The sequence below is a fragment of the Homalodisca vitripennis genome, chromosome 2 (genome assembly GCF_021130785.1).
Source record: "Homalodisca vitripennis isolate AUS2020 chromosome 2, UT_GWSS_2.1, whole genome shotgun sequence".
Classification (NCBI taxonomy): domain Eukaryota; kingdom Metazoa; phylum Arthropoda; class Insecta; order Hemiptera; family Cicadellidae; genus Homalodisca; species Homalodisca vitripennis.
The window spans coordinates 212,756,502-212,778,667 of NC_060208.1; positions in this window are offsets into that span (position 1 = coordinate 212,756,502).

Here is a 22,166-nt window from a genome sequence, read left to right on the forward strand (position 1 = left end):
AATATGAAATAGCGTGTAGTTATTTTCTTATTCCATAACACATTTTAGTTTATTGATTGTTACAATATATTAAATGTATACAATAAAGAATATTTCAATATATTTGCAACAACCTGGTTTATGTTATATTTATATTATTCAATTAAAATTTATATTTCTTCCATTTTTAAGAAACCAACCCGTGTAAGTTAAGACATAGAATAGTACGTTTCCATGTTTAGGATATTCCACTTTCCTCGGATGACCAAACTACGATAATACGTAATATTAAATATGTTCAAACCAAAAAGTTCGCCGAATACATTGCCACACACGTAAAAAAATTTAACAGTATAATATTCTGAGTTAAAAGAACAATTGGAAATACGATATAACTTATGATGATGACACAATTTTGCATTGTATATTTGTATGTTGTGCGTCATAATAAACACAAGCGATACTTGGATGGTACACCAACAGTACAAAGTTTAGACCGATGAGAACGAACCCAAGCGACGTCACTGCCCAGAATGAAGAGCATAAAAGATCACATGTCACACGCATCAGTGAAGATGATATACTGGGGTGAAACTAAATGCTTGCATTACCTGTGGTACCAAGGCGCGTTATCTGAAGCAATGAGAACAAGAGGTGTGGTGGGGAGGGGGTAAAGGGCAGGCGCCTCCAATCTTACGTTTTGGTAGATGGTGTGTGTACGAATTTCGTTGGTTGAGGGTTGCTTGATTGTTGCCACTTTTGAGTTTCTTTCTTGTGGGTAGTATCCTAACTCAACAGAAGGTGGACTTACTGGTTAATCTTCTAATTTTATCTATGAAGCTTCGTTGGGTCGCTATTGAAAATTTCTCCTTGCGGTGAAATATACTGGCTTCATCATCCTTTCAAATAATCAATCGTTAATAGCAAACTGAAACGAAATATTCGTGTACTTTGGATTTGAGGGTAATTTGAGAATGTTATTTTGTGAGTTTCTTGAGTTTTGAAATTTTTCACATTCCAAATGTTTACATGCAATTACATAGAGATCGTGTAACGCAGACCTACGCAATGGACATTAAATAAAAATGTCGGACTAAGGAGCAGAACAAAGAAGGGAACGAAACAATAATTTTATTCCTCTGAAGTGGTTAGCATTAGTTATTAACTTTGTTAGCAAAGTCCATGAGACATTGATAAACCCAGTCTGGTTGTACCAAGAAAACGATGTCTGTGATAAAGACGACTCTGGAGGTCCCTCATCAGGTTCAATTGATCTCCTCCACCCGATTCTCTCTCTGACTGAACACTCTGAATAGTATTTAATTAGTGACTAGGGTAGGTTTGCTTCACAAAGACTTCAAAGGAAGTAAAGGAAAGAAATGTTTAATCCTTTGAAAATATGTGTTACTTGGTTTAATATTTTACACTAGATACCTACATTTAAATTTGAAAATGTGATGTGTAAAGGTAAACATTAGATATTCAAAATTGTTTCAAGATTTTTCTCTACTATTCAGTTTATAAATATTGCTTAAAAATCTTTTTACTGATTTTTTTAACGCTCTAACGTACTGTGTTGTGAAATGTATATTTATGGGTTTAACATTTTATTCTTTAACTTTTTCATTAAAGCATTTATTTTTGTTGCGTGGTTTTGTAATAAATTGGTCTGCACGGTTTATTTGATGAAAATAGTTCCTTGGTAAATTTTAAACGACTTAGTTTCTTACAAAATGACGTATAAAATTCCTGGATGATTAGTTTTAGCATAATTAGGGAAATTGAATAAGATGAAATAATATGATAAGGATAATTATAATAATTGTAAGAGAGAGAATTTACACAAATAACCAGAGGTAAATAAGGAATTTGGATGTTTGTTCTTTCAAAAGATACATAGAAAATTTATTAGATTAAATATTCTGCTTTTTTATTTCTATTCTCTTTCAGTATAGACTTAAAGCCCTCTTAAAATGTACCTAACCAGCTACATTTTAGGCATATATACAGTAGGCATTGCGATGTGGCAGAAGAATTTTTGACATGTTACATATGCTTATAAAATCTATTTTGAATAGAGATTAGAACAAAATTTCTGTTAATTTATAACTTATGAATAATAAAAAAACACTTTTTGTGAGTTTTTAGATACGCTCTGATCACTTAGTGGTAAAAGTTATTAGAAGTTTGAATTATTTCACGTCGTATCACCCAACAATGGCCGCGTAGATGATACGCCCTGAGGCAAGACAAGGGTGAAAACTCGGTGTCGACACAAACATGTCAACACACATGAAACAATGAACTTAGAGAATGATTGATGAACGTCATTGTTTTGTTGTTTGGAAGAATTACTGCTCTAGCGTATCCGTTATAATCCAGCGATACAACAATGTTTTAGGCATTAATAAAAGCCGATAAATTAATAATAAAATGTGAAAAAACAATAGTATTACATGTATTCAAGTTTTCTAGAGGGTTTTCCTTAAAATAACAAAACAATTGTTAAAACATGTAATGGTACTTGTGTTCGTCTTTGTGCATGTTTGTAAGATCTGAATGTGCATGATTAATGTAAAACAGTTACAGTTGTATAAGGGTTTATCGCGCCACTAAGAACACAGATTAACAGTGTATAAATAATAAAAGCTAAGGTTCTAGAGTCAAATTTCGCGAAACCTAATGGGAATATAAATATTGTGAAACACAACAATTGCCGAAAGTAATGAACGACTTTGTGGGGTTTAAGAACTTTTTGCGATCAAAGATGAAAGACAAAGTGAAGATTTTCACTCTTCCTCCTTATCTCCTTCTCCCCTCTCTATCTCTTCCTCCCTTCCTCCCTTCCTTCCCCCTCACCACTCCCATTCCCACCCCTCCCCCTCTCTCTTTCTCCTCCCTCTCTTCCTCCCTCTCTCTCCCCCTTTACCTCTCTCCCCTTTCTCACTCTTTGTCCTTGTATCATTATCTTCCTTGCACATCTCTTTCTCTCACCGATTTTAGAAAGAAAAACGAGTATATATGAGAATTTAAAACCGAAAAGTCTATTTCACTTCTTGTAGAAAGACATATATTAATACTGTGACGGAGAAAATATGTGGAGTTAATACCAATAGAATACGAATATAATGAAGAGGTAACTGTGTAATAAATACAGAAGAATATTTACAATTTTTGAAAGTAGTTAAATACATTAAACTCTAAAAACGGTGAAACTTGATTAGACATTTTAAGGATAACGTAAATAAATGATTTTAAACAAACACTGGTGGGGTAGCAATGAGCAATTACTACAACCTTATCGTCCCTTTGAAATCTAATGTTGTCTTTGTAAGAAACTGTAACAGCCCGACATACACGAGAGTCAGTTAAGTTGTTTGAGAGCACCTTCTAGTTTTTCTTGAATCGAGAGTGAATTTTTTTATGAAATTTAGTATTGATTTTTATCTAGACCCGTCAATAATATAATTGTGAAGTTTTTAAAGTTCAAACGGCCACCATATTGAAATGGTTAATCAAGGTGAATAACGAATTTAGATAAGATAAATTATTGTTAGGTAAGTATGAACTGGTGTTGGTATTTTTGGACTAACCCACTTTCCAAAAGCTGTGTTACATCTAATATATACATTTAAAATTCGAGCTATTGTAAAAATATTTTAAATCTTAAAAATTCTTTCTTGAAACTTGGCAGCCAGAAATGGTTTCTACTGTTCGAATACAACTTAATTTTAATGGCTATTCTGCACAAACGACAGGAGAAACACTCCATCAACGACGTTAGGGGAGTTGTTCGTGAAACTCTTTAATACATTAAGTAATCTGATAGCTACGTTAGTTTTTCTGGAGAAAACCGATTTAAAAGTTTAATTCAGGGGGAATGTACAGAGCAAATAAAACTAATATCGGTTCAGTAACGTAGAGTTGTGAGTTTAACTCGACAATAATATAAACTAAACCAGCTATATTGCAACATTGTTGTCCGACTTATCTGAACCGTAACTGTGACGTAACAGAAGTTCACAATGAAACTCACAGCACCGACTTGACACCAGTGGTCAGCCACAGACAGCCAATTGTGATCTGCTGACAAAGGAAAGGAGTGATACTGGTCAGCTGTACTGGTGTACTGGTGAACCTCCCACTCCGTCCATAAACTTTGACAACACAAGTTGCTCATTATAATGCTAACAAGTATAAATAAACGCGATACTTGTGTCTTATTCTGTTGCTTAAAGTTTATTTTCAAGTACTGGAAATAACCACAACTTTATCTGTTTTGTTCTAGAATATATTTTCTTCCTTATACTACTAATGGAACCAATAATTAAGAAAGTATATCCTTTTACCAATAGTGGGACTGAGAGTAAAGTGTTTTATCTTATAATAAAAATTAATCGCAAAAAGTGTTGCTAAGCGTTAATCTCGAGAATGACTGGACCAATTCGGATAATACCTTTTGTAAAATATTCCTTGAAAGACATGTTTATATGACGAGAAAGATTTTAAACGTGACCTGGAATAATTTGGAATTAGGAAAAAATGGTAATATTACGTGTCATAATTTAAGTTTAAGTGACACTAAACACCTTCAGTTGAAATTCGTCAAAGGGGCAAAAGCATTTGTTTACAATTTAAATTTTAGAACTGTGTTTGAGCAGTAGTGATGCAGATAGCAAAGATAAAGTTAATATCTAAATCTTTTCTCAAGATTGTACCAGTGATGAGTTTAAATATGTACATTATGCATTGTAAATACTATTTTAACGCTGTTGTAAAAGTAACCTTATTAAACGAAGCGGCGAATGTTTTCATTTAAGGTTCTCGGAACTGGTGGGCTTCCTTAGCATTGCGGTATGGTATTTTAACAGTGGTTTTGGAAAAAAAACAGAGAAATAAACACTAACGTTGGACTAATGCCTCAGCAAATACACCTTTTCCCCAGAATAAAGTAAAAAAGAAATTTAAAACGAAAAAACTAACAATTATTTTGAAATGTTGAATGAACTTGACCTTCAAAGGGCACACATATATTTTTGTTCTTCAACAGACACATTGGATCCCATTTTAAAACACGCTTAAAAATATAAATATAAATAAGACACATTTATATAAGTTGTGTTGGTTTCCTTAGACTATTAGTCTATGCTAATAGTGCTATGTATTTATTCCATAGCAATTACGACCTGTCTTACACAAAACTGCAAAAATATACGCAAAAGTTGACCATAAAGATATATGCTATATAATTCAAAACACTGATTTTATAAATTTGTATAATATTTTTGATTGGTTGTTGATTAAAAATTGTCTTTCGTCAATAAAGAAAATTATATACCAATATAATCAAATATAGACAATGAGGGAAACCTTAAATGACTCACAGGGGTCCACTGGACTCCAATACTATACAAACACAATTGTTTATTGCTCAGGTGACACCTTTCCAGGTCTAAAGAGCCCAGTAGTGAGGCTTGAAGCCAAGTGATGCCAAATAAAGTTACATGGGTACCAACATTTACCATAACAAAATTAAACTGAGAAATATGAAAACGAAATTTATGTGGGGTCCTGTAGAACCCAGTGTGCTCTTTGAAGGTTAATAAGGATTCCTCCTTTATATCGGAAGTGAACTGGAGTTTCCGTAAGAGTAAGACCGTAATATACTAAATAATCCTCCGTATGTATGTATATTTTCTTCATCGTGACAACAAGGTAAACTCAACTGCAAAGAAAGTAAATTACAAAAGCAAGAAGTAAACATTTTCCTACCGAAGTATATTTCATAAAGGTACATACGTAAATAGTTTTTATCAGGACAACAAGGCTAATGCAACTATGTGACTGGGAATATCTTAGAAGGAAAGAAAAGTACAAAAGCAAGAAGTAAACGCAAGATTAAAAAAAAACTAAATACATTTATAGTTTGTTTTTATCGGTACAATAAGACAAAACAACTGTAGCGTCGTAATTGAATTCAAACGGCCGGAAGTAGACACATTTTGATCCAGATAAGCTTCTCAGTACTACGTATTTATATCTTCCTCATCGCGACTACAAGGCAAAATCAACTATGGTACCGGAAATATACAAGAAGGGCTAGAAGCAAATTGAAGTAGGTTTCCGAGACCTATGAATTTATACTTCCTTATCGGGGTAGCAAGGTAAATCCGGCTGTGGGGTTGGAAACACTATATAATTAATTCGAATCGGAAGTGCCCCTACATGTGCAAAACATGATATACGAGCCAGGTTAAATTCTGATTATCTTAACCATGAACACAACAATAATATGTACCTGATTTATGCTTACTTACGTTTGGAAAGTTTTATAGGACTCCATCATATTATATGATAAGTACATGGTAAGTATCATATACAAGTAAGTATATGGTATGCAGCTTGGCATGTATGCTTCATGGTGAAATAAGTTCCATTAGAGAGTATTACAGTCACAACCATTTAGTATACCCTCTGTGAAGACGGAAACGGTGGGAAACCTTCTTCTGATGATTCGATGAGGAAATTTGGCCCATCTGAAATATGACCCAGGGTAAAAAAGTGAAAATAAAATATTTATCCTCAAAGTAAGAATCCAGATAAGATGGAGAGGAGATGGTAATCTTCCATATAAAACAAATAATTCCTATAAATAAGCCTACTGACAGAATCTGCACCATTAGTCTTGTCAGAGCTATATTACTATTTCCAGCATAAGGCTACAGCATTACCAAGGAGGAAATTTCCCAAGAGAAGAGGCTGTGTTACAACGCAGTACAGTTTGTACAGGGGATCACATACGAGACTGTCTATATCATGACTGCCAGGCTTTGCCAACTGTTTTTTTTGGGGGGGGGGGGGGGGAGGGAGGCTCAGTAAAACAACCGACAGGATGAACTTCTCCATTTTCGAAAGATTGGACTACAAGATGGATAGCGAATGGGATGGGTTTTCATACTTTAGCCTTACTATCTATACTGATCTCTCTTTGAAATTTAGCAACTGAGCATCTCAGCATTCAAGTATAATTTAAAACTTACTTAATAAATGTGTCTTGAGTCTGATAGAACTATAATTTATGTGAAGACTGATAATAATATCAAGTTGTGAAATGAAATATAAGTTGGATTTGAGTTACTTTGTGAAAACAGTTGTACACTTAAAGTGCATAAAATAGAGACGTCTTTAATTATTTATTTGTTTAAATGTCAAACATATCAAGGAAGTAGTATTTTAAAACAATGAATTTTATTTTTATAGCAGTAAAGAACCAATTAGCAGTGTTTCTATTTGTTGTTGGTGTGAATATGTTTTTGGAATTTACAAGCAATTTATGCCAATAATTTGAATATTTTGACGTCACCTTTTTAAGGGACAATATCATTGCGTGCGTAATTTTCATACAAAAAGAATACAAAGATTTTAATCTTGTTAGTAGTGTCAATCTTCAATTACTTATGTACAGTTATTTCTTATAACTTGAAGCAAATTCGAAAGTTTATCAGTTCAATAATAACGTTACGTAGTATTGTCCCTTATCGTTTGAAAACTGACAGAGATCAGTTGAAGAATGACATCAGTTATCAGTTTGACATAAGTTACCTCTCCCGATTGTTGTAGCCAATAAGCTATGACAACATGAATGCATTCATGTCACACGCACCAGTGGGTCCGTACGACTCAATACATCAATGACGCAATGTTCTGTCATGCTCAGGATCGTGACTGATGGTACAACCATCGCTCACTGATGGCTGGATAAATATTCTCCTTGCACGAATTGAAATCAGAACTATATCTACGACTCAATACATCAATGACGCAATGTTCTGTCATGCTCAGGATCGTGACTGATGGTACAACCATCGCTCACTGATGGTTGGATAAATATTCCCTTTGCACGAATTGGTATGGTAAATATTATACAAAATGTGGTATTTGTACTGGTACATTTTATACTAAACGTTGTTTCCAAAACCCTTCTATTATAAGCACGTATACGCCTTTCTTGTATAGGATGTTTTATGCGAATAATTCCTAACATGTAAAGAAATGTACAGGCAAGAGAGGTATGGATTTTATATTTAAATTTATAATCAAATCACATGAAATAACACCACCATTGAACTCGTGTTTTTCATATTAAAATAATGAAGATTTATGCCAAATGTCAAGTAAATAGGTCAGTTCATCGTTGAGATATATTGGGTACAAACATACAACATTCAAAAATAAAATGTTCTAGCTCCTCCGCTCGTGTGACCCTTTCGCTAACTCTCAGGCAGTAATTTCCACTAAGATTATAGATTCTATAACATGGTGGTAAGACTTTGTTTAAAAAGTTAAAAAGTTCATAAAGTCTGATTTATATAAACTGTGTCTGTCCAAGCAGCGAGATTGTTTCTAAACCTTATAATTTAATTTTATTGTAATTGAACATTGAGGTTTTGTAGATTTTTGTCAAAGTAAAAGCGAATCATGAATCAGTACTGTAAGTGGTTGTAATCGAAGAGTGAACTTTTCCCATTAAAAGTTCTCATGGCAATCGATCAAGCATGTTATCCTTTGTAACGTTTGTACTCTAATGTCAGGTTTAGATTCATCGGGAATCCTTAAATGGATCTAAGTTTTTAATTCACAAATAATACTATATACTTACATGTGCTTTGAAAAGTAAATTGATAAGAATTGTAGTTAAAAAGGGGCAATTATAATGTCACTCTTGTATAAAATTGCTATTCAATTCTAAAACTTATAAAAGAATTATATAGATAGAATAATATAAAAGAAGTAAGATATACTACCTTATAAAAGAAGAAGAGTAATAGATGCTAAAATCGCGATTTTAGTGACTTGCTCAATATTATTGCTCTAAGGGCGGTTAAAATAGGCGCTTCCTACGGCTAAAGATAGACACTTCCTGGAACAGATGCTGTAAAGTTCATTATGAAACTGGGAATTAGCACCTGCTTGAGAGGAATTGGTACATTGTGCAGAATATAAAAATAATATATTTGGCCTTTCAAAGTACATAAAATTACAGTTTTTGGGGTTTAATTACGTACTTCTTATAGTTTCCATTAAACGACTTTGGACATTTTCGATAGCTGAGTTTGATCATTAAATATTGTTTACAGTATTACTGACTGACATTATTAATCATTTAGGTCTAAACTGAATGGAGTACCCTCTCAGTTTATGCCAGAATCCAGTACAGAAGCAGCCAGGAGAGGGTAACTGCTGGTGTGTCATAAACCGTTTATAACTCGAGTGGTTATGAAATATGTGTTCTGCTTTTAAACAGAATATTTCTTACGATTCAGTCCACAAGTAAATGCATCTAAGATTAAAAAAATAATTTTTCGTGAAATGTTGAGTGTATGGCTACTTAATCAAACATACGCGGTCGCGGCCACACACACACACACACACACACACACACACACACACACACACACACACACACACACACACACACACACACACACACACACACACACACTTACAAAAAAAGTTATTAAAAGAAACATTGAAAAGATTAATTTTAAAGTAAAACAGCCAAACAGTCTATTAAATAATTTTTTACCCTTTTGAAAATAATTAGCGTTATTTTTAATTAGTTTTCTTAAGAGTAAATATGTAATTTATAGGACACAGTGGGCGTAAATTCATTGCAAAAAAACATTCATTATTGTATTAAGCTTTAATATCGTGAACAAATTTCGTCTGCCTAACGACAATGATGTTCACTTTGCTTTACCAATAAATTTGGCACTGGGAAATATTTAACTTTGGACAATTTAAAAAATACAGTCCAATTAAATCTCTTTTATATTCATGCTTTATGAAATCACAACCTTTTGAATGACAATTCTGAGAAACCATTCATTCAAGGTTTAGGTAGAGTATCTCGTAAGTTGTCAATACTAATTTTAACATCTGCAATTCTGAGAAATGAACGAAAAGAACATTCTGTGTTTTGCGATGAGTTTCAAATTAAAGAGAATATCCTTAGACCTCTTGATTTAAAGGTTATCCCACAATTTCCGGCACTTTGACTGCAATAGGTACATGTACTAAGGTTGATATTATATGTAATTGATTAGCTGAACGTTACGAAATCTTCTATCACAGATTGGTTGGAACTGTACAATGTTTAATGCTTGGATTTATTTCATTGTTTCTTTTAATAACAATGAAGACAAAATAAATGATTTTATTTAATTTTACGGTCCGTGATTTAAAACAATTATGGAATAACGTAGTCCCCCATTCTTTCAACGGGCTTAAGGAACTTTGTATAATCAGTCTATTCTTACAAATATCACTGTTTCCATTTGTATAATGGCGAGCAAAACAAGAACTCATCTTCCGAAATAAAAGAAATCCGTTCCTTTTATTTATTATTTTGTTATATCCTGCTCCGTTCTGTCGAAATATAAATATTGGTTCCCGGTGAATGAAATGCTGGAGACAGAAGGGAAATTGAGCTACGCTAGCAAACTGATCTCTTTTGTAAAAAAATGTCCCTGTCAGGTGCAATGCTGGTTTCTCTTTCCGTAGTACAAATATAGCACTATCAGTCTTCCGATTCGTCTCTTACTTTGACGTAGAGTGTCCTTTAAGATTAAGGCGTAATGTGGTTTTCTGTTGAGTACATGTTTAACATGTCATAGTCACAACAATAAAGATCATTTTCATGTATACAGAAATAGATAATATCGTGGTAATAACTCCACAAGGAATTGAAGGAACAGTGTGCGTAACATTTAAATGTGGCTCATGTTGTTGAAGACAGCTCAAGATGATGATTAATATTTTTACTATGTACATAAAGTACAGTTAACGATGATGAAATGTTTCCATTTGTAAAACAATACTATTTCTTTCATTATTATTTCCAAAACAAGAAGAACTTCTTTACCTTGAGAGACAGCGGCTTCACGATTTAATTCATCGGACTTTGGATAGCGCATAAGTTCAAATATTGTCTGTGAGTAATATCGCCCTTGAACTGTAATGGCTCTCCCTTTTATTCTGTTTGATAAGACCCTCTCATAGACCTGTGGTTCATGAGGACGAGCAGAATATAGCCAATAGGGGACTAACGTCCCCTTTTTAGAAAATCACTCAACTCATAAAAACCTGCTACAAAATTCAAATCATTACAGTGAGCCAATTTTATTTAAGCCTTTTTAAACAATTGAAGTAGAGTCAAGCACAGTAAATATGTCTTATTGTACCAGCCGCAGTTGGGGTGGGGGGGTGGGGGTGGTGAGAGATTAGTGTATTCTATCACTTTATATTTGTGGAGTTGGGAACTTTTTAAGGAAATAGTTTGACATGGATTGAGAACTATTATTGCTATCCATTGAGACTTCAATGAACGCTGCTATAAAAGTATTAACCACATGTGTAAACTGATATATTTTTTATCTTTGTTTTGTTACCGAGCTTTGTGCCTGGACAGAAATAATTTCTATTTAGTTAACACTTTAAATTGTGTTTTAAGCTGCTATATTTAAACAGTTATTAGGAATAGAAGAAACTTTAAATACCATTAATATTTGCTTTAAGAAGACTTTTCATGAAATGTACCAACTATGCTGATATTTTGAAATTTTGAGATTTTTGCTCTTTAGAATACTTGAAGAGTATAAGTGTGAATACTATTCAAATTTGGAAAAATCAGTAAAAATCCCCCCCAACATATTTTCTTAAAAAATACTTTCGATATAAGCTTGCAAAAGCTGGCACCCCATATAATATTAAGAATAAAAGTAAATAATTTAGGACCCTTTTTTATGACATTTTGGCACACTTTTGAAGGGTAGTTTAATATAATAATTTATTTTTATTTACAAAAATGTTAAATGTAACGGGGCATTTGAAACGATGAATCAAATTTCTCAAAATTTATCCCATCCTCGAATTGAGCAATTTTAGGCACTTTCCATAGATGATAATAATTTTATTAGGTTCCTTGAGGGCCAATTTAGGGAATCTAGAGACAGAAAAGTTTTACAGTCACTTGGTATGATCACTATATGTACCGCATGGGTTGTCAATCCTAGCCTGTTAATCAGTGAAAAACATTTCTCCGAGCCATAGCACATTCTCTGAGTTGACAAACAAAACCGTAAGCTTACCCCTTCTATGACGTACATACATGTAGCTTATTGAAAAAATTACTAATATATTCTATACGCTGTTTCTGAGTAATATCTCATTAACTCTACAGCCACACTTAATTTAATGACACAACATCATCAAAGGGATGGTAATGACAATGTGGTAATTACATACATTAACATCTCGGATGAGAACATCAAAGAGTACCCAAGAGTAAACGGTTCTGAGCCATTAATGCAGGATGGGTGTAAACAGGAAATTGCTAGAATCGTAACTACATATTTTAATTATCACTGTTATCGCTCCGCACCACTTTATACTGTACGATGAAAATGTGGCAGTTCCACTTCGGATCACCAATAAACTTTTAATACAACAGCATGTACTTAAATACTTGAAATAGACTTTGATTTTTTATAGAGCGTTGTTTTACTATCGAACTTCACTTATTCGAGTCATTAGATTTATTATTCCACGAACTGATACAACTTTGTACTTCAAAACTTCCTTTCCCTTTCTGACACATTAAGAATTAATTAAACAGACCTGTTTAAATATGACAGAAAAATAATGTTTACGAACATAAATATATTTATTATAATGCAATGTCCCTTAGTGAGGAAATAAAAAGATTATATGAATTAAGATATTTGTGCAAATAAATCGTTTTTAATTGCGCTATTTTTAATGTCAGAATTTATTTTGGTCTGTAAAACGTCAAGTAGTACTTAAACAAATATATAGCAACCTCACACAACACGTATGGTTTACTGCGTTGTTTTCATTTTTAAAAGTGAGTTTTTCTTTTCGTTGTATACATCTACGTTTTACTAATCAAATAATCGTTTTAATAAGCACGATACTGAATCTTTGTATGGGACAAGCGTTTTGTATTCTAACCCTTATACCAATATGATCCTGTAGAAAATAGTAAATATTTTTGTTTCTTTGCATAAATTTATTTTCTATATTTAATTAATTTGAAAATAAAATAAGACATCTAAGAGAAAGTAAGATTGCAGTGAAAACTCCTCTAACAGCTTATAAAGTGGTATAAAGTCGAATACCAGTCAAAAAGGACGAGGCAAAGTACATTTCACTGCTACGTCCACCACTTTAATATTAAGTGAACTAAGGCTGTCAAAGTGTGAATCAAAGGTGTCACAGCACTCAAACAGTCAATAGGACTTTAAGAGTGGTTACAATCTTCTATCCACAAAGACTTTCCTCGTACTTTTGGACATGGTTTCAGGAATAGTATATCTTTATTTATAAGTAACAAGGAAATATACTCTTATTCCTAGAAAAAGATAAGCCAGATTTCAGGTACAATTCAGATAAGTAACAGTCAATATTTATTTATTGTGGAATTTAAAGCCGCCTTTTCCTCTTTGCGTGATTATAGTTTAATAGAGAAATTTATAATTTTACCTCTAGTGAAAATGAGATCTCTACTTTTATATATGTTATTTGCATTTCGTGAGGTTCCAAGGATGAGAGAACTCGCCTTATTGGGGGAGTGGATTCTTCTGCCTTGTAATGATTTTATTTCTTGTTTATTGCTTCCGATAGATGACTACGGGAATTTACAACAATTTTCAGTTATAATAAAAGAGACGCTGCGTTCAAAAAGTGGTACCTGCCTCATTGTTTTGGTTTTGCGAGCAATATTTAAACATGACCACCTTCCATATATATATATATATATATATTTGAATATTTAACTTAGTTTTATGATATTATATCAACTGAAGAAGGGAGTATATACTAATTCCAAAAACATAATGTTTCTGTTGTAATGTACATCAATGGCAAGTGTCCCAGAACCTGGTATGTTTCCGATGAACTATAGTAATATAAAAGCTGGTAAAAAGATATATGAATCTACTCTGCGAATGAGGAATTTAGGTCCAGTTCACCTTCCTCTTACGTGCAGCATTTGAAATCTAATGCTGTCGCAGACTTGATTCCTGAAATCTTGACTCATGTTCGAATGGGGTAATCCAAAAAAATAGTTGGCGACAAAGAACGAAGAAGCTCGAAACGAACTATTTGCATCGTTTTGACATCAGATACATCGAGACTACACAATGCTCAGGTGTGCTCGATGTATAATAATAAAACATGATTTAATATAGTTAGGGTATAGTAAATGAAGAAGTCACACAACCCCTTTTTAACGAACTAATACTACTTACGACTAATGTATAAAAGATTAAACTAATCATAAACTACTTAAGATGAATAAAAGCTTACATCTTTCTCTTTTTGAAATTATTATAATGAACAGTTCTAGTTTGGAAAGTCCATTATTGGCAGGATGGTAAACGACTAAATCCCAATTATTAAGGGGGGGGGGGTGACTTACTTTATGTCTCCTCAGCATCAGGACTTGGAGCAGAGAATCAGGAAAATTTCTACAACTTGGGATTTATATGATTCTCTCTCTCCAGACGATTTGCTTAATTTCTATTGATCAGTTAATATTGGTTGTGTTTTGTAATACCATAAATGGTATTGTACAACAGGGGCAAACCATGACTGGTATGTGGTTTGGTACTTTTAGAATCGCTAGTGATAAACACATTATCAGCTTCCTGTAGAGAAATCTATAATGTTCTATTTCTCATGGGAAATAACTTTCACAGTTGTAACAAAAGTAATTAATAAAGATAATTAAATTAAAGTTCAATTATGGTGGAAATTAATAACTGTTTAACATGTATGGTAGTGCTACGTCACTACAGTGACAATTCATTAATTACTATATTTTAAGCTGTTTAAACTATTGATTAATGTAAAAAAAATTAAAATCTCTTATTCAAAAACTATGATTAAAAAATCAATACTAGAATTAATTGTAAGTGTTGTTTATAAATGTTATAGTTAGAGAATAAGGAGCCGTGGAGCAAAGGTATGAAAATAAACACATAAGTGCCATTAAACTGAATGTGCTCTGCACAACTATAGCAATGCTAGAAGTGCGGATACCTGCTTTAATGAATTTATATTAAAGTCTAGGGTGGTTTAAATATTTCCTCTGACTAGCGGTAGACTTGTTAGTAACGGTGCAGTAAAACTAAAGATTAACTGTAATGGTTTTATATGTAGTCTTTACGTGTTTAAAGGTTACGATGCGCTTTAGTGCTCTAATATTGAGACATAACGTATAAAATATTGAAAGTGTGTACTACTATAATACAAAGTGGAAGCAAATGGACATAGCTTAGAATTTTTTATTGCTCACTAAAACCAACCGTTTCGGGCCTATTTGCAACGTTTTAACAACTATGGTATTTGCAGTGTTTATTCCTACTATTATACATTTGATATTGTCGAGTCGTTATGCGGCAATCGTTTCAAAACGTTTTATTAAAACGAAAAATTGAAAAAAAGTAAAAATTAATAGCAAAATAAAAATACATTGTCTGTGAAAATTCCCCGCAATAGAAGTAGAAAACTGGTTCATGTATCAGAATGTAATGCTGCTTCCATTAAAATATTGCAAGATCCACATTAATAGTAAGCACTAAAAGTATCCGAGCCGGACGAGAAGCACCGTTTATGGGTCTCCGACAGTAAAAAGCACGTTGCATACAGAGTAAATGCTGCTTTAGAAGCTTCGGTAATACGGTCGAATACATTAGCAAGGCAATGGATGATAATTGGAGGAGAGATGCAGTGCAATTGTCTCTACTGTAGTCTAATAGCAGTTCTGTATTCAGTGTCGATACGAGAACCCTCATGAGCGTACTTTGAATCAGTTGCACTTTGTTAAATTCCATTTAGTGAGTCTTTATTTTAAATAGAAATGAGCATGTTCTTACTTTTATAGGTAAGCAATTAACAGACGTCTTTATCAGTTACAGCTATACTACCGCAGGTTTATTCGTGGGTTTATTGAAATATTCTCTTTGAAAAATGTTAAATGCCATACCTTTTCATATACTTTATCTTTGTTTTCAGCTTTGATTTTCAGCAAAAAATAATAGTTCTTGGTAGCATTATGTGTAAAATGTTGAAATTACTTTGACTACTTTTACAAAGTTGAGATAATTGAGACATAATACTACAATTATAAAATCTTAAGTTATGTAAAACTGTGCATTACTCTCACATAAATTACTATTAATATTAAATCCAATCCAATTATTTTATAAGCTACAATGATTTCGTATTTTGTATTTTATTCTGTTTTTAACACTATATTATTGAGTTGCAAATGCTTATCAATGGTCAGTTGGAGTAAGATTTAATAAATTATATTAGATATTCTCTTGTTCACGATCTAATAGACTAAAATGTTGGGCTTACTTCAACGATGCTTTTTTTACGTTACAGAGATTAGTTTACCTTTTCCCATTTTGACGTTTCTGACCCGGAAAAAATGTACAATGAGATAGAGAATAATTTTAAAGAATTCTCTATTTTAAATATCATCTTCAGCAAGTTTCTGCTCAATGTGGAAAATACTTGTTAGTTATGACCCTGAGACCTCTTCATTGTTGAGTTGCTGCTTTTTCCTCACGACCTTTTTTGTTACTTGATTATCGACGTGTAATATAACTGGCCGATCAGAGAATTGGTGAGGTATACGCGTAAGCAGATACCTTGCTCAAGAAAATTAAAAATTTAACCTATATTGTTCATTGCTAGCACGTGAGTGGAATGGAGGAAAGGTCACAAAGATGACAGGAAAGAAATGACAGAGAATTGTTTCCGTTTTAAATCTATGAAATGAAATTTTCTACCGTGATTTTATCTAACTAATACTAAACCCAAAAATGTGTCAATTAAAAATTAATTTAAAAATAAGAGAACCGAAGTTTACTGTATAAAAATGGTCAATTATAATTTATTGAGGTAGAATTTCAAACTAAATTTTTTTTAAAAGCAATTACCAAACATATATTGTGTGAGAAAACGTTCCGTGGTATAGACAGTTACCATTCAATTCTTCCCCCAGTAAAAAACAAAGTGACTCGGAACAAAGTTTTCTACTTTTACGTTTATCTTTTTTAACATAAACATTGGATGACGCATACAGGCGAAGAAGTTTAGTAAGTTAATAGTAAAAAACTAACTTTAAATAATTACTCCAATACTGTTCAATATCACAAAGAATTCTATATTAATAACGACACACTACACGTTTAATTATTACTAATGTGCCTTACAGTTAAGGCAAAGAAGAGTACTCTACGGTTATTACACGGTAAAATAAACTCGCAATCCATACAGCATAGTAAAGCTCCCGTCGTACTAACTTTATCCCCGTCCGTTACAGCTCTCACAACGTGACTTGCATAAACAACTAACAACCGCGATGACTTTCTACCACAGTTACCATTGGTAATAACTGTTGTTTCACGGTATAGTAAACTCGCAATCCATAGAGCATAGTAAAGCTCCCGTCGTACTAACTTTATCCCCGTCCGTTACAGCTCTCACAACATGATTTGCATAAACAACTGACAACCGCGATGACTTTCTACCACAGTTACCATTGGTAATAACTGTTGTTTCACGGTATAGTAAACTCGCAATCCATACAGCGTAGTAAAGCTCCCGTCGTACTAACTTTATCCCCGTCCGTTACAGCTCTCACAACGTGACTTGCATAAACAACTAACAACCGCGATGACTTTCTACCACAGTTACCATTGGTAATAACTGTTGTTTCACGGTATAGTAAACTCGCAATCCATAGAGCATAGTAAAGCTCCCGTCGTACTAACTTTATCCCCGTCCGTTACAGCTCTCACAACGTGATTTGCATAAACAACTGACAACCGCGATGACTTTCTACCACAGTTACCATTGGTAATAACTGTTGTTTCACGGTATAGTAAACTCGTAATCCATACAGCGTAGTAAAGCTCCCGTCGTAATAACTTTATCCTCGTCCGTTACAGCTCTCACAACGTGACTAGCGTAAACAACACTAACAACCGCAATGTCTCTCTACTACCGTTATTATTGTTAAATAACGGTTCTTTCACGGTATATTATATTTGAAATGCATAGTTAAACTCCTGTTAAAAATCAAAACACATTATTAAGTACCAGCCCATCCTGTCTTTTAATTGCTATCCATTCTATGCCTTGTCCTCCGCTATATTGTCTCTTTCGTTGTAAGGTTTGTTTTAATTATATAATTTCATTTAGAGCTATTAGTTCACATCCATAACGTCTCTATGCGATGATATATTTCGCCAATGATACTCGTCATAAAAAATTCAAGTGACTGAAGTTTCGTGGCCAAAGCAGCAATCTTTGAACAAAATTCCAAGCTGAATTGATGAGAAAGACACTAATTACTAACTCACATGTCCTGTTCACATGCAGTGGAAAATTTCTAGTTTTTATTGAAAATGATCTCTCTGCCATTACATATAGTGCCGGGGTTACAAACATCGAAGTTTCAAAAGTGAGTGAATCTCTATAGCATAAGCAAATCCTAGAAGATAGAGCAACATTTTACTATACAGGGTGTCCAAAAAGTCCCGGGTCGGTTAAATATTTTTCCAAATATTTAAAATAAAGCTAAAAGACCTTACACAAAGTTACTGGACATAAAAATCTATTTGATCACATATTCAGTGATCCGCTACTTCCTCAGGGGGGCGGCCCGCTAGGAGTCAGAAGAAAATCTTAAATGTAAGCATAGGTTGATGTGCATATCAAATAAAAGGTCTGTATTAGTAGAGTACAGAGCCGCAAACCCGTCCTTTTTGAATCGTTTATCCGTTTGAGGTCGGGTTTGCGGCTCTGTACTCTACTAATACAGACCTTTTATTTGATATGCATATCAACCTGTGCTTACATTTAAGATTTTCTTCTGACTCCTAGCGGGCCGCCCCCCTGAGGAAGTAGCGGATCACTGAATATGTGATAAAATATATTTTTATGTCCAGTAACTTTTTGTAAGGTTTTGTAGCTCTATTTTAAGTATTTTGAAAAAATATTTAACCGACCCGGAACTTTTTGGACACCCTGTATAAGATTATGGCCATGGAAAACTCTGTAAGAAAACAAGTCTATCATGAACAGCTATTGACATGAATGATAATCATTAAAACACGTATTAGACAAACTTTGATGAGAATTAATTTTGAAAATTGTTTAAAAAAATTATGTCAGATGTCAAAGAGACTATTTTAATACACCAACGAATACACCTACGGTAGGGCATTACACAAATTATAAGTAATTATATGAGTATTAGTAAGTACATTTTATGAGATTCTTTTAAATGTTTTAGGTTTAATACATGTATTATATGTCATCGTTAATATTTCAAAAGAGACTATTTCAATACACCGACGAATAAACCTGCGGTAGTAACGCTGTACCTGATAGAAACGTCTGTTAATTGCTTACCTATAAAAGTAAGAACATGCTCATTTCTATTTAAAATAAAGACTCACTAAATGGAATTTAACAAAGTGCAACTGATTCAAAGTACGCTCATGAGGGTTCTCGTATCGACACTGAATACAGAACTGCTATTAGACTACAGTAGAGACAATTGCACTGCATCTCTCCTCCAATTATCATCCATTGCCTTGCTAATGTATTCGACCGTATTACCGAAGCTTCTAATGCAGCATTTACTCTGTATGCAACGTGCTTTTTACTGTCGGAGACCCATAAACGGTGATTCTCATCAGGCTCGGATACTTTCAGTGCTTACTATTCAGGTGGATCTTGCAATATTTCAACTAAAGTAGCATTACATTCTGATAATGGTTAATTAATTAGCTAAATTACAAATGCTATTGATGAGAACCATTGGATATGAGAGATACGATAATGTACAATGACGTAGTTACTTCAAATATGGTCGTAAAGACTACAATAACAAGTGTATTCTAAATTGTTTCACATGAAGTAAGTGGCGCGAAATATTAATTAAGCTAAGTTTCTCTGATTTAAAATGATGCATTGGGTTCGTTTTTAAGCTTCTTCATCACCCACTTATTTACCATGTCGGAATTATTTAGACTCCAGATTCCAGGAGTCAAGTCTGCGATAATGGCGGATTTCAGATTCATCACTAAGCAGAATGTGAAATGGAGGTGAACTCAACATTCACAAGTTCGTCTATTGCTGAATAATTTAAATATAAATTCTGCAAGCTTTTTAAATAATTAATTAATCTGTTTAACCAATATTTACATAATTTATCTTTAAAATATTACATAACCATTACGTAATCGCAAACTTAATTAACATATTAGTTGAAAATTATGAAGTATATATTTCCTGATGGGATGTTGGAGTAGAAATATTCCGATTTTAAGTAACTTAGATTCAAAAACCGTAATTGACTGAGATAAACTGAATGTCGCAGATAAATTACACATGTTCTGTTATTGTCATGTCGTGCAGGAAGGCAGAATTATTGTTAAAAAAGTGTGAAAATCTCATTTTGTAAGAAACACTATAACATATTGCTCTGTATCTTTTAAAAGAAAAGTTGCATTGGATGACACTACAGATACTTATGAGCTATTTTGAGAAAATGAGAAACAGTAAAAACATCCCGTGGTGGACATATTTACCAGGAACTATTCAATGATGAAATTAAAAAAGGAGTTTTAATGTGGTGCTATTAACGTACGAGCAACCCCTCTATTAAGTATAGGAGTAAACTCGCTAGGAACCAATACGCATATTATTTTTAGTTGTGTATCAAACTTTATAAAGGATCCGTATGTATCACTGAATGCAATAAAAAGCCTGTAATGTAGATTGTCATACAGAATTGATACAGATCCTGGCAAAAATATGACAAAGCAACATAAGGAAAATAGTACATTTAATTAGAAACTGAATATATTTCTATCTGACAATCCATAGTATTGGGAGGTACTATATAATGATACCACTATAGTCTCTGAGGAAGTCAGTTGTGATTAATATCAGTGGAATTTCTATATTGACTTTTCCTTGTGCTTTAGCGAAGTTATAATTATACATTCCTAGTCAGCACTTCTAAACAATAATGAGGAATGTTTCATAAAAGTATACTATTGCTGTCAGAATTTTATCAGCGTTTTGTCACACTGTGCGTCTTCTTTCCCACTCAGTGCCAACTTGTACATCTACAACCGGGGTTGTACATTATTTCCGTAAGTCCAAGCCTTCCAAATCTGAATAGCTGCCTATCATTTTCATTTCCTGAAGAACAGCCTGAATATCTATTCCTGAGCAAGAAATCACTGAAGTAATCAAATTAGCCATCACAGGACTCTCAATACCTAACATCATAGCCACTGCCTGTCTCTGTCATCTTCATTCCCTGAAGAAAAACAACGTGACTATCATTTCGTGAGCCTGATATCACTGAAGTAATCAAATTAGTCATCACAGGACTGTCAATACCTAGCATCATAGCCACTGCCTGTCTCTGTCATCTTCATTCCCTGAAGAAAAACAACGTGACTATCATTTCGTGAGCCTGATATCACTGAAGTAATCAAATTAGCCATCACAGGACTGTCAATACTTAGCTTCATAGCCACTGCCTGTCTCTGTCATCTTCATTTCCTGAAGAACAACAACGTGACTATCATTTCGTGAGCCTGATATCACTGAAGTAATCAAATTAGTCATCACAGGACTGTCAATACGTAGCTTCATAGCCACTGCCTGTCTCTGTCATCTTCATTTCCTGAAGAACAACGTGACTATCACTTCGTGAGCCAGATATCACTGAAGTAATCAAATTAGCCATCACAGGACTCTCAATACCTAGCATCATAGCCACTTGCTGTCTCTGTCATCTTCATTTCCTGAAGAACAACGTGACTATCACTTCGTGAGCCAGATATCACTGAAGTAATCAAATTAGCCATCACAGGACTCTCAATACCTAACATCATAGCCACTTGCTGTCTCTGTCATCTTCATTTCCTGAAGAACAACGTGACTATCACTTCGTGAGCCGGATATCAAAGAAGTAACCAGATTTGCTATCACAGAGTTTCTAATACAAGGAACAATAGCAACTGTTTTTCCTTATCATTTTCATTCGCTTAGTAACGAGA